This window comes from Schistocerca gregaria, chromosome 5, assembly GCF_023897955.1.
Source record: "Schistocerca gregaria isolate iqSchGreg1 chromosome 5, iqSchGreg1.2, whole genome shotgun sequence".
In the NCBI taxonomy this organism is placed as follows: domain Eukaryota; kingdom Metazoa; phylum Arthropoda; class Insecta; order Orthoptera; family Acrididae; genus Schistocerca; species Schistocerca gregaria.
The window spans coordinates 59,489,397-59,504,005 of NC_064924.1; the positions used below are offsets into that span (position 1 = coordinate 59,489,397).

General features: G+C 43.9%; 1 protein-coding gene across 1 annotated transcript in view; it reads left to right on the plus strand.

The window, feature by feature from the left end:
* The first annotated feature begins 5,419 nt into the window (after positions 1–5,419).
* The window catches only part of LOC126271974 (uncharacterized), a 146,390-nt gene continuing 137,200 nt past the window's right edge, over positions 5,420–14,609 (plus strand). The window contains exon 1 of the mRNA XM_049974433.1: positions 5,420–5,720. The gene's annotated coding sequence lies outside the window, so the exon portion shown is untranslated. The remainder of the gene's footprint in view (positions 5,721–14,609) is intronic.

Genomic DNA, 14,609 nt, shown 5'->3' on the forward strand with positions numbered 1-14,609 from the left:
GCTGCAACAGCAGAAAACAACGGAAAAGAAAAATCTTCGTTAGAAAATGGCTGAAAAAGAGGGGCGACTTTTCGACTTTGATTGACTGAAATCGGAAACACGTTCCCGAAAGATTTCGTAAACTACTTTCGGGTCAGTCCTGTATCGTGAAACAAATAAAATATAGAAGAAAGTGTGTTGTAAGGGATCGGTCGATTTCGACGAGAGATTAGGAGCTACTTCAATATTTTTGGCGACAGACATCTCATTCGATGCTTGAAGTTCAGTTAGCACACACAATTAGTAAAACTGTATGGAAACCTGTGAAGAAATATACGTGCATGGCAAGGATATGTCCAGACAATTAACGTAAAAGTTTTATGATGATTTGCTGAAACTGATTTGCATTCGCAGACCTTTTAGTAGTCATTGCAGATATATGACATATTTTTCGAAGTGGAAGCGCTTTTCCAAGCTGCTATGTAGTCGCCAACTTATGCTGTGATATCGTAAGCCGTTTCATGGAGGTTCCTAAGCTGACTATTCTAACGTAGAATATACAATGATTACCTGGCACAGGGCTATTAAAACTGGTTTATGTTAAAAGCCTACCTGGAAAATTGGGTCTGTGGTATGATATGCACAAAGGAGAATTGAAAACGTAAACAGCACACACTAACACTGTGTGGTTGGTTACTGAAGCTCTGTCAACATCTGAATGGGGAATACTGTCGGAGCATCAATACATGACCTCACGCATCATCTAGGCTTTCTTCCAAGTCTTGACAAATTGAGAATATTTTTAGTGTCATCAATACTGCTTGTCAGTAATTGTAGTATCGACAATACCTCAATACACGCCCTCAGACGGTCAATATATTGACGGTCTGAAAATATTATTGAGCGTGTGAGGGCCCCTTTACGCGTGGTTCTCAAGAAGCGCTCATGCGCCTGCGTTATCAGGCCAGATAGCATCGGTCATCTTCGGCAACTTCCGCCAACGTTCGCGAAGCGTGTTCTGCCCCTCTCTGGCACACCGTAGCCTCGTGCGGGCCACGTGGATAGGCCGTGTGCCTGCAGGGCTCTGGTTCCCACAACTGTGAAAACAAAGTTCAAAGGAATATATTGACAAGAATAATTGCGTAAGTGGTAGAGATGTAGCTATTTTACCACCTTAGTATAGTGGAAGAAGACGAAAAGACAAAAAATTAACGTTCCAGGAGCGACGTGTAAATTGGAGTGCACAAAAACACGGAAATCAAAGCTTTCCGGTTCTTCCACATAAGATGCATATACAGGGTGTTTGGAAATTCCTTTAAGACTTGTAGAGGGGAGGATCACCATAATATTTTGAATGGGAACCCATGTGCGGAAACGTACAGTTTCCGTTCTAAGAAGGTTTAAATTCAGATGTGTGACACGTCCACATCAGGGAAAAAGAAACAATTTCATAGCTACTTTCCCTGGTATGTAGTAGGGTAGACATGATGACGTGTACTACGTCGGACGGTCACCTGATGTCACTTAATATCTGCCTAGCTGCGAGACCCATTCAGGCCGGCCAGAGGTTCCAGGCGCTTCAGTCTGGAACCGCGCGACCGCTGTGGTGGCAGGTTCGAATCCTGCCTCGGGCATGGATGTGTGTGGTGTCCTTAGGTTAGTTAGGTTTAAGTAGATCTAAGTTCTAGTGGACTGATGACCTCAGATGTTAAGTCCCATAGTGCTCAGAGCCATTTGAACCATTTAGACCCCTTCTGTGCCTGTGCGTCTCCGATACAGTCAACATGGTTAGATACACATTTTCGGAATACAGACACATGCTTCTTATGTATGGCGGGCAGATCGAGGTAACGGAAGAGCTGCTCGTCGGCTGTAACACGAACGTTTGTCGCAACGTAGCACACCGTCGCAGAAACCTTTTACCCAAGTTACGCAACGGCACCGAGAATCAGGTACCTTCACCGTGAGGAGGCAGGATTGTGTGATCCACGGCAACGCCGCAAGCCCGAATGTGAAGATGATGTGCTGACTCGTGTTGAAGAGAACCTGTCAACGAATACTGGAACAATTACGCGTACAATGGGTGTTAGTCACAGTATCGTCTGGGATGTTCAGCGTGAACAACAATTGAATCCGTACCTTTTACAAAGGGTACACGCTATGGAACCAGCCGATTTTCAACAACGCTTTGCCTACTGCACGTGGTTCCTACACCGCTGAATCGACACACTCCTGTTTCCGTGTCGAGCTCTGTTCACAGATGCATGTAAGTTCACTAGGGACTGTGTTCTGAATTCGTGAAACACGATTTTGGGCAGTTTGGTATTAACGTGTGGGCAGGTATTCTGGACGGTTACGTGTTTGAGCTATACTTCCTTAAAATCAAACTAACTGGTCCTGCATACTTCATCTCCCTACAAAACCTATTGGACCCGCTCTTGGAAGCTGTGCCACTGAATCTCCGTCAGGAAATTTGGCTTAAGGATGATGGTGCACCATGTCACTTCTCACGTGCAGTTCGGGGGCGTCTCAACAGACGATACGAATAGGCCTAGGTGGCCCAACCGCGTAGTCGCCGCAATCGCCGGTTTTAACGCCTACGAACTACTTCCTGTGGGGTCGTAAGCAAAGTTTAATTTACGACACTGCTGTAGAGACACGGGCAGATCCTTTGGCACGAGTTATGGCCGCTGATCTAGAAACTGAAGAGACAGTAGGTGAGATGGAGAGTGTGTACCAGAACATGCCTTGTACGTACAGCGTCCGCAAAAACGTTGGTGGTCGCCACATCGAGCCGTCGTTGTAATGCATCAGTTTTGTGGTGGTAGTAAGTTCCTATGAGACCAAACTGCTGAGGTCATCGGTCCCTAGGCTTACACACTACTTAATCTAACTTCAACTAACTTACGCAAAGGACAACACACACACCCGTGCCCGAGGGAGGATTCGAACCTCCCGACGGGGAGAGCCGCGCGAACCGTGGCAAGGTGCCTGAGACCACGCGGCTACCCCGCGCGGCATCAGTACTGCTCTGTACGTATAGTGTGCTCGGTTCTTTTTTGTTTTGCGGTAATGTAAACATCTAAGGTTTAAGTGTTAATACAAGCAAATGGCTTAAGTTCAAATGGTTCAAATGGCTCTGAGCACTATGGGACTTAACTCCTGAGGTCATCAGTCACCTAGAACTTAGAACTACTTAAACCTAACTAACCTAAGGACATCATACACATCCATGCCCGAGGCAGGATTCGAACCTGCGACAGTAGCGGTCACGCGGTTCCAAACTGACGCGCTTAGAACCGCACGGCCACACCGGCCGGCATGGCTTAAGTGATATAGGAATGTTTCGTTATGTTTCCTTCCAAATTGTTACCTAATAATGGTGCTGCGTCACGCATAATTCAATTCCTCAAGCAGAAAAGGATGAGTTAAACATTTGAACTGAAACCGTCTTGGAACGGAAACGGTACGTTTCCAGACATGGGTTCCTATTCAAAATATTATATACTCACTCCCCGCTGCAACTTCTAGAAGTTTGTAATGGGAATTTCTGAGCAGTATGTATAAGCGGGAGTGAAACAAAATGTGGAAATCAAAGCTTTCCGGTTCTTCCATACACGATGAGTATGTTCTGTCATTGTGATATTATAAGGAATATTTTTCATATTAGGTGCATTGTGCTGCCACCTACTGCCAGGTACTCCATATCAGCGACTACTGGGGCGCTCCGCGGAACTCACGAACTTCGAACGTGGTCAGGTGATTGGTTGTCACTTGTGTCATTCGTCTGTACGCGAGATTTCCACACTCCTTAACATCCCTAGGTCCACTGTTTCCGATGTGATAGCGAAGTGGAAACGTGAAGGGACACGTAGAGCACAAAAGCGTACAGGCCGACCTCGTCTGTTGGCTGACAGAGACCGCCGACAGTTGAAGAGGATCGTATGAGGAATAGGAAGACATCTACGCAGACCGTCACACAGGAATTCCAAACTGCGTCAGGATCCACTGCAAGTACCATGACAGGTAGGCGGGAGGTGAGAAAACTTGGATTTCATGGTCGAGTGGCTGCTCAGAAGCCACACATCACGCCGGTAAATGCCAAAGGACGCCTCGCCTGGTGTAGGGAGCGTAAACATTGGACGATGGAACAGTGGAAAAACGTTGTGAGGAGTGAGTTGTGTGGAGTAATGAATCACGGTACACAATGTGGCGATCCGATGGCAGGGTGTGGGTATGGCGAACACCTAGTAAACGTCATCTGCCAGCGTGTGTAGTGCTAGAAGTAAAATTCGGAGGCGGTGGTGTTATGGTATTGTTTTTCATGGAGGGGGCTTGCGCCCCTTGTTGTTTTGCGTGGCATTATAACAGCACAGGCGTATATTGATGTTTTAAGTACCTTCTTGCTTCCCACTGTTGAAGAGCGATTCGGGGATGGCGATTGCATCTTTCAACACGATCGAAAACTTGTTCATAATGCACGGCCTGTGGCGTAGTTGTTACGGCAATGACATCCCTGTAATGGACTGGCCTGCACAAAGTCCTGACCTGACTCCTATAGAACAGCTTTGGGATGTCTTGGAACGTCGACTTCGTGCCAGGCGTCACCGACCGACATCGATAACTCTTCTCAGTGCAGCACTCCGTGAAGAATGGGCTGTCATTCCCCAAGAAACCTACCAGCACCTGATTGAACCTATGCCTGCGAAAGTGGCAGCTGTCATAAAGCCTAAGGGTCGGGCAACACCATATTGAATTGCAGCATTACCAATGGAGGGCGCCACGAACTTGTAAGTCATTTTCACCTAGGTGTCCGGATACTTTTGAGCACATAGTGTAGGAGAGGCGGAATTAGTAAATCTAAAATCAGGTAGCTACAGGTAATGGCTAAGCACTGGAATGTATTATCGCTTAACTTTGTTTTCTTTTTCAATACGACGGCGAAATGGTTCTACATGTTTTTTACAGAGATATGGATTCAGAGAGAGTTGACGTACACATCAATTTCTGTGCGTAATAGTTCATTTAGGATATTTTAATGCGTATATTTATGCCAGTTTCAACCATTCCCTCGGTCCAGTGCTTAAGTCAATGCAAGAACAGCCTTGCCTGTGATGGAAGCCATTCTCACTTGTCTCAAAATACTTCGCGCAGCGGTAAATGGCGAGAGCTACCCCCAAATTGAGGTTAAGTTTGACAAACATGGTATCTACGTCCATGCGCTTGTTTGACAACTCTGCGAAAACAAACAAATAGAATTGCCTCTACGATGGCAACTAGAGAAGGTCGTACGTTTTTATTCGTCACGGAAGATTACTTAAATGCTCAATGTCAAGAGGTGAAACTAGGGACAAAGTGCTTCTTTCTTTTTTCAGCGTGTTGTCTTTGGTGAGTCACATGGCGGCGTACGTGGGGACAAGTAATGCCAGGCAGTGGCGTCAGCGCTGGAGGTCACGCCGCGTGGGCCGCCCGCAGCCGGCCGCCTGGAACGCTGGAGCGCGTTCGCGCCGCCGCCGGCAGGTGGCCGCCTGCTGACGTCACGGGCACGCCTCGCCCGCTTCGCGCGCGGCGGTTTGTGTGCCAACAGTGCGGGCGGCGCAGATCTGCAGACGCGGCCACAGCGGTGCCCAGACGGTAGCCAGCGGCCGGCGGGGAGAGGAAGTGCTGCGTCTTTCGGACCGCGCCCTCACTTGCAAACAGCTGACCAGGATCCTGTTCCGACCTGACGCCAACATCTTCTGGTGAGTTCCACTTCTCCAGCTGACGCCTATTGCTGTAGCCGAGTGACGGATTTGACTGAACGTCAAGAACTTTTTATACGAGGGCTGTCCAGAAAGTAAATTACGATCGGTCGAGAAATGGAAACGACTATGAAAATCCGATAAAGCTTTGCAAAGATGTGTTGGGCAGTATGTCTCTAGTATGACTCTAGGTAGAGTAATGTCGCTCTTTTGGTTCCTCAGCTCTTAGTGAGCGCGTAAAGATGTTATAGAAAATAGTGCCTCCCGCCAAGTACGAGACCCTGGTGAGAATTTTCCCCTGAAGCTATGCAACCAACATTACATAACTGTCGTGCGGTTTCTTCTTCAAGACAATTCTCAGCCTCATTCTGCAGGAGCAATGAAGATGTTCCTGCATCGTTTCAATTGGAAATGTTTGGTTACCCGCAATACAGCCCGTAATTGTCTCCCACTGAGTTTCATCTCTGCTCAAACCAACCGCTGGCAATGAAGACAACATTTTGGCACAGACAACGAGCTTTAAGCCAGCGTAGAGAATTGCCGGAAAGCACTGGCAGCTGCCTTCTATGATGAGGGTATTGGAAAGTTGGTACAACGCTACGACGAATGTCTGAGTCAGAACGGCGACTATGTAGAGAAGTAGCTGAAAGGTGTAGCTAACTGTTACAAATGAAACATTTCTGATTTTCACAGTGATTTTCATTTCGCGATCAATCGTAACTTACTTTCTGGACAGCCCTCGTATTTCAATATTAATTAATTATTGTCGTCGTCGTCGTAGTAGTAGTAGTAGTAGTAGTAGTTGTTGTTGTTGTTGTTGTTGTTGTTGTTGTTGTTGTTGTCGACGTCAACGTCGTTGTCGTCGTCTTCGGTCAGAACATTGGTTTTATCATCTCTCTACCCTAGTCCGTCCTCTGCAAACGTCTTCATCCCTCTATAATGGCTGTAGCTTACATCCATTTGACACTGCTATAGCCAAGCCTCTGTCATCCTTTATAATTTTTGCCCCCACAAGTTCTTCGACCAACAAACTGACGATTCCTGGGTGTTTTAGGATGTGTCGTACCAACAGATCTGTTCAGTAGTATATCCTGTTCCTGTTTCTTTCGTACCCGGGTCCGCCGTCTGTATCGCACTGCTTTTCCAAACGCTGAAGTAAACATGTGATATATCTTGTTTAATTCATTCAATCTAAGTGAAGTCCATATTTAATTACTTTCAAACGCAGCATCTGCTACCACTTAAATGCTACAACCACTCATAACACGGTGTAAAACAAACCGCATACTAACAATTTTTTATTTTTATTTCTCGTGTGGCGACAATAGCAAATATTAAGAAATACATACTGTTTACAATTACACCTTTAAGGATTTAGGCACAAAGCTAGTATGTTCAAGTTCTTGAAGTAAATAAATGGTTCAAATGGCTCTGAGCACTATGGGACTCAATTGCTGTGGTCATTAGTCCCCTAGAACTTAGAACTACTTATACCTAACTAACTTAAGGACATTACACACATCCATGCCCGAGGCAGGATTCGAACCTGCGACCGCAGCAGTCGCACGTTTCCGGACTGCGCGCCTAGAACCGCGAGACCACCGCGGCCGGCTTGAAGTAAATAATTCAGTACTACTAAATGGAGGGAATTTAAACTATAAAATTAGGCCTGTCAGTTACAAGATATAGTTAATCATAGTTCAACATCTACTGCATGAAGCCAGTTGATAGCAGAGGTAACAGTATTAATAAAAATCACTGAATGGTCCTGCGTACTTTCTCATAGAACAGTCTCTGACAATATGCTGAACGGCCCCACAATTGCAGGCTGGAGAGGCTTGGAGTCCCCATTTGTGCATCATAGCTTCGCACCTGGCGTGCCCAGTTGTTACCTTGTTCAGCTGTGTCCACTCACTTCTCTTCAGACCATATCCTGGTAGACTGATAGATGGAACTTTAACGCCATGACGTTTTACATCTACATCTACATTTATACTCCGCATGTCACCCAAAGGTGTGTGGCGGGCGGCTCTTTACGTACCACTGTCATTACCTCCCTTTCCTGTTCCAGTCGCGTATGGTTCGCGGGAAGAACGACTGCCGGAAAGCCTCCGTGTGCGCTCGAATCTCTCTAATTTTACATTCGTGGTCTCCTGGGGAGGTATAAGTAGGGGGAAACAATATATTCGACACCTCATCCAGAAACGCAGCCTCTCGAAACCTGGATAGCAAGCTACACCGTGATGCACAGTGCCTCTCCTGCAGAGTCTGCCACTTGAGTTTGCTAAACATCTCCGTAACGCTATCACGCTTACCAAATAACCCTGTGACGAAACGCGCCGCTCTTCTTTGGATCTTCTCTATCTGCTCCGTCAACACGAGTGTTTTGTAAGCCACCTCCTTTGGTGATGGACTACATTTTCTAACGACTCTCCCAATGAATCTCAACCTGGCACCCGCCTTCCCAACTGGTTTGTATGGCTACATGTGGTCCTGGGCATAGCAAAACTTTTTGCTAATAGTGTTTGGCAAATCACTAGTATGCAGATTGAAGAGAAAGGGTGATAATGGGAATTCCTGGGGAGCCCATTTTTTATTATAAGTAGCTTACTCTGTTTCTGTCCAGCGCTAACCTTAAAGTAACGGTTGCTTAGAATATTTCCCACAAGAGTGGAACATGCTATTTTAGCTTCAGATGTATTCTATCTAGCCACACAGTGTCATATGCTTCTGACAGATCAACGAAGACCACTGATGTCTTTAGTTTCTCAGGGAATCCAGTCTCAGTGTAGATGTCTAGGCTAGAACCTTTTCACAGCAGCTGCACTGGCTCCTGAACGCAGCCTGATATGTTGGAGTTTAGTATTTATTATTCCTTGAATTCTGTGAAGGCTAAGTCATTCTAGATATTTGAAGCACACTCTCAGCAGCACAGTTGGGCGGTAACTTGAGGGGCTTGCTAGACTTAAGAACTGCTAGTTTACTGCTTTTGGGGACTAGCCAACATAAGTTTCTGTCAACCTCCTAAGTACACCGATAGCAGTTAGCTTTCCTGAAAGTCCATCGTCGGTTGTTGGTAGAATTTATGATAGGTATATCAAACCCTGTATTGGTTATTGTGGATGGCCCTGGCTTCTTGGGAAGCTTCTTAGGATTTTTCTAGTATGACTCAAAGGAAGTGTGTTTTCAACAGTGGAGAGAAAGCACAGATCAGAATTGGCACCGGTGTGCCATCTAACAGAGTGAAAGGTTTCTCCATCATCATCGTGTGTTGTGTGTTGTGTGGTGGCTCTTGAAATCACGGCTGAGGCGCAGAGGGTAAGACTTAAGTGGACCACTGGATATTCGGTGGTTTATAGACTGAAACAACACTTAAATAACTCAGTTGCAGAGGGGTTACTTCGATGCCATGATCGCTTGGCAACTCACTCCCTTAATACCAGGGATGCTATTATTTAGGTATATTATAGGGCTATGAACTGGTGATGGCAAGTATCTTATCACTTCCTATCCTGCAACCTTGCCCTTTGTTATATTATTTTCATTTAGATGGTATTCTTGGAGATCTTGATATCGGTGTTATGATCAATGGTCAGTTCGCTCAGGTACTTACATTTGTCTTTTGACAGTCCTTCTACATTTATCTGCAAAATATAGATACTTGGTGCAAGATTCTTCGTCATCCTTGTTTGGTTCTGAGAAGAGCGTTTGTTGCAGTTCATTTTCTAGTGGTGTTGTCTTGAACAGCCATGAGAAATCTTTGATCTAGTATAGCTGCTGATGGTGTAGACTTTTCGCCGTCCTGGCCTTAGCAGTACGTTGGCCGGTGAACACCATCTCTAGGTTGTCTACACGTCGCACTCTGTATTTGCAAGATGACACATTAACGTACTCACGAAACGCATTGTAGAATGGTAAACTAAACATGCCAGTTTACGGGTTGTGTGTGTGTGTGGGGGAGGGGGGGGGGTTGAGTTGAGTTGAGTTGAGTTGAGTTGAGTTGAGTGAGAGAGAGATTCACTGAGGTCACAGTAGGGCGTAACTTAAACGACCCCATACAAAGTTACCTCAACGTAGGCATGAGAGATATTTACTGCCAGAGCTGACGGTTTTACGTCCACAAGGAAAATAAGGCAACTTATCGTTCTAAAAGAAGTATGGTTTTTTATATACGTTTCATCGTCTAGATCAGAGGTAGTCAACCTTCTTTTTACCTACAACCCACTCTTGCATCTCTGTTAGAAGTAAAATTTTCCATCCGTCCACTGGTTCCACAATAGTGGTAATCTATAAAGAGGTGAAGTAACTTCACTTTATAAAATATACAAAACAGAGTTACAACAAGTTAAATCATATATTAACAATTATTTCGCAAGTACTTCATGTCAAATTTTTATGAAAACCTCACTGAAATGTTTTAAAACCCTTACCACCTATAGCCCACCATGAAAAGCCGGAACGCCCACAAACGGGCGGTAGGAACCAGATTGACTATCATTTGTCTAGGTAGACCTGGCTGTGCGAGTAATGTCCCAGTGTAGAATCGTGAACTTTCCAACCAAATACCAGGAGGGATTTATACTGGGAGCAGAGCGATTTCCTGCTGGGTATATTTCAGGCGAGATTGCCAGTTCCGACAGGTGCCTTAAAATTAACAGAAACATCACAGAAACCTTCATTAGAACAGGGAGATGGTAATTATTTTGAATTTAATTCTCGGAAAACATGCCTCAGTTAAAAAATGAAAGCATTGTGGATCGGAAAACATGCCATAGTTAAATAAATGAAAGCGTTATGGATGTGTAAGTGTGTTTGTAGAATGAGTTAGGGATGAGTTCGCCGTTTTGCAAGTACACAATTATTATCTTGCTTCAAGACCCAAATACATTTCACCACCATTTGGCATCTTCAGTGGGCGTTTTTCCATTATTCTTCTGGAATACGTGCACAAAGATTATATTTATAACCTAACCTAAATATGATCTGTATGTATGTATTTCAGAAAATCAAAGAAAAAAAGCCACTTGAGAATTTCACAGTTGTTTGGGTATCAAATCAAAATAATAATTGTGTACTTGCAAGCGGACATAGCCTTAAGTCTTTTATTATTTTCTGTAAGCACTAGAACTAGGTCCGGAACACTAGATCGCGTGTTACTTGCAAGCGGACATAGCCTTAAGTCTTTTATTATTTTCTGTAAGCACTAGAACTAGGCCCGGAAGTCCAGCATGATACAAGTGCATACAGAATTAAATCGATGACTTACTAAGTGCAGTGACAAAATTCTTAGAACTTAATAACAATTCAGTGTAAGTTCTCCAGCTGCACAAAATCCAGTGGATTTTCTGTTGTGGGTGTTGTTTTAAGATGTTAACTCGTCATCCGAACGCGTTGCAACACACGATCACGCCCAGGTAGTAGAATTAACCATCAACACTTAAGGAAGCACACGCTGTGTTAACTTAGCAGACACACGGCTTAAAGGTACGACGTGACACGAACTGCCTACAGGTGCGACGCGACGTTCAATCGAGATAAGAATGAGGCTGAGATACTTGCTACGGTAGGAGGAAAGAGTTTGAGGAAGGGCAATGAAGACACCTAGCAGGAAATGATTTTGCTGCATGTAAGTGGAGCATTACCAAAAGCATCAGCCTGAGGATCTCAAAGTGGTGTTGTTACGAAACACTTAACGTAGAGGAAACTACAGAATGTACTGAGATCACTGAAAAGCAACATACTTTATTTACAGTTTTGATAGTTCTTTTTAGCTAAATAAAATCGGGTAAATTGTCAGGTTGTCTGCACATTTTTTACTGAGAAAGTGTACTATAACTTAAAGCTGACTCGTTCCACATCATATCACGAGTCCCAATTTTGATCAACAGAACATGCAAGTAACAACCTATTGATTACGATTTCCACTCTTATCTGTCCTCCGATTCATATTTTTTGTTCATATGCCTCTACTGGTAGTTCCTCTCACGTATCTCTATTTTTCGCTTCACAACGTTAAGTGTTCTGAATTGTTTTCACAGTACAAATACACAATTCATTGCCACTAGCGAAAAGTGGCAGTACACATTGATTGTAAGGTTCTGTTTTCACACAGATCGCTAACTTACTTTTAGAAACTTTATTTATATTATCAAAACCTCTTCAGACCAATTATACTCTTCTGTTTAGCTGTCCATTCGGTCGTTATTTTAAGCTGCCCTAAATGCAAACCTCATCTATTGCATTGTTTACCAAAAGCACTTCAGGCCAGCTTTGCTTTACTGTTTATTTCACTCCTTGTCCATGTACCCATTACCTTAGACTTACGTAAATACAAAAGCCATCAATCTCTTAACTGGTTTGAAGTAGCGCGCCTCGAATTCCTCTGCTACGCCAAACTCTTCCTACGCCAAACTCTTCATATCAGACAAGCACTTACGACCTACGTCCCCAATTATTGGTTGTGTATATATAAATCCTTGTCTTCCGTCACCGGTTTTACTTTTTGCATCTCCCTCTAGTACCATAGACGCTATTTCCTTATGTCTTAACACATGTCCAATCATCACATCCCCTCTGCTTGCCAATGTTTGCAGCAGACAACCTCCTAATTTCTTATCAGCCTACATAATTTTCAACACCCTTCTACACCAATGCTTCCCAACCTTTGAGTAATCACCTTCCAAGCGCTGAAATGGAAATTTCTGAGGGGTAAAAAGAAAAGGGTTCGATTGCATTTCACTCACGAAATTAAATTATTTTTAAAATATTGTCGGAAGACTATGATACTGATTACATAGGTTACCAATGACATTTTTTCCTCCAGTAGGGATTGATGACCTCAGATGTTATGCCCCATAGTGCTCAGAGCCATTTTCCTCAAATACTTGCATTGACGTGTGACACAATGTGGTGGCAACGCTTTTGAGACAACTGGATCAACATCATCTTCCCTAAAACCATCCATTCACTAGATACGTAGTTCTTACTTTGTACCATGCACGTAAGAGAGTAAAGTTCATACACACTTTGTGAGAACTGCCTACCACACAGAGAAGGCATTTTCATTGACACACACACACACACACACACACTACATACTTTTCTGCGCGCGAGGCCGTGTGTGTGTGTGTGTGTGTGTGTCATGAAAAATCCCTTCTCAGAGTTCCCCCTATGGATGAGAAATTGCTTCATTATTCACGTAGATAAAGGACAGCACAACATAACAAAAACTATGTTCTAGATACTAGACTGCTGTAGGGCCTACACACCGCTATTATTAGTAGTAGTAGTAGTCGGGCACAAAGGACTGGCAGCTTGAAGTCTTTCAGGCCTAAGTATAGTGCAAATTTAAATTTGGTTGAGTTGAAATGGGGAGGGGAGGAGGGTGTGGGTGAAGCAAGTTCCGCTATGAAGGAGAGTAGTGCAGGGGAAACACATGTCATAACAAGTGCCTACTCTCAAAGTGGTAAGTTGACTTTTTCCCGAGAAGTAGTTTTAAGTAGCACTAGTGAGGCACTGAGCATCGATCCATCATTCTCTAACAAAGACTGTTAGCAAATAACAGTACCAAATGTCACTTTGACACATTTGTTCGTCGTTTAGTAAAACACCTGGAAGAACTAAATGCAATTTATCTTTCGTAATTCTGAAAATAAAAATGTTGAGAGAATACTCTTTTTCATTCTAAAGTTTAGTTAGGCGCAAATGTTGTTGTCGGTGGGGGAGGGATGGAGGTACCAGCTCATATCTGATCGTACTCAGGGGTAGTGGTCTGACAAAGGCTGGAAACTACTGCTCTACAGAAAGATTAAGGAAAGGCAAACCTACGTTTCTAGCATTTATAGACTTAGAGAAGGCTTTTGACAATGTTGACTGGAATATTCTTTCAAATTCTGAAGGTGGCTGGGGTAAAATACAGGGAGTAAAAGGCTATTTACAATTTGTACAGAAACCAGATGGCAGTTATAAGAGTCGAGGGACAAGAAAGGGAGGCAGTGGTTGGGAAGGGAGTGAGACAGGGTTGTAGCCTCTGTATATTCTGTATATAGAGCAAGCAGTAAAGGAAACAAAAGAAAATTTCGGAGTAGGTATTAAAATCCACGGAGAAGAAGTAAAAACTTTGGGGTTCGCCGATGACATTGTAATTCTGTCAGAGACAAGCAAAGTACTTGGAAGAGTAGCTGAACGGAATGGACAGTGTCTTGAAAGGAGGATATAAGAAGAACATCAACAAAAGCAAAACGAAGATAATGGAATCTGATTGAATTAAGTCGGGTGATGCTGCCGGAATTAGATTAGGAAATAAGACACGTAAAGTAGTAAAGGAGTTTTGCTATTTGGGGAGCAAAATAACTGATGATGGTCGAAGTAGAGAGGATACAAAATGTAGGCTGGCTATTTCGAGGAAAGCGTTTGTGAAGAAGAGAAATTTGTTGACATCGAGTATAGATTTAAGTGTCAGGAAGTAGTTTCTGAAAGTATTTGTATGGGGTGTAGCCATGTATGGAACTGAAACATGGACGATAAATAGTTTGGACAAGAAGAGAATAGAAGCTTTCAAAATGTGGTGCTACAGAAGAATGCTGAAAATTAGGTGGGTAGATCACATAACTAATGAGGAGGTATTGAATAGAATTGGGGAGAAGAGAAGTTTGTGGCACAACTTCACAAGAAGAAGGGACTGGTTTGTAGGACATGTTCTGAGGCATCAAGGGATCACCAATTTAGCATTGTAGGGCAGCGTGGAGGGTAAAAATCGTAGAGGCAGACCAAGAGATGAATACACTAAGCTGATTCAGAAGGATGTAGTTCGCCGTAAGTACTGGGAGATGAAGAAGCTTGCACATGATAGAGTAGCATGGAGAGCTGCATCAAACCAGTCTCAGGACT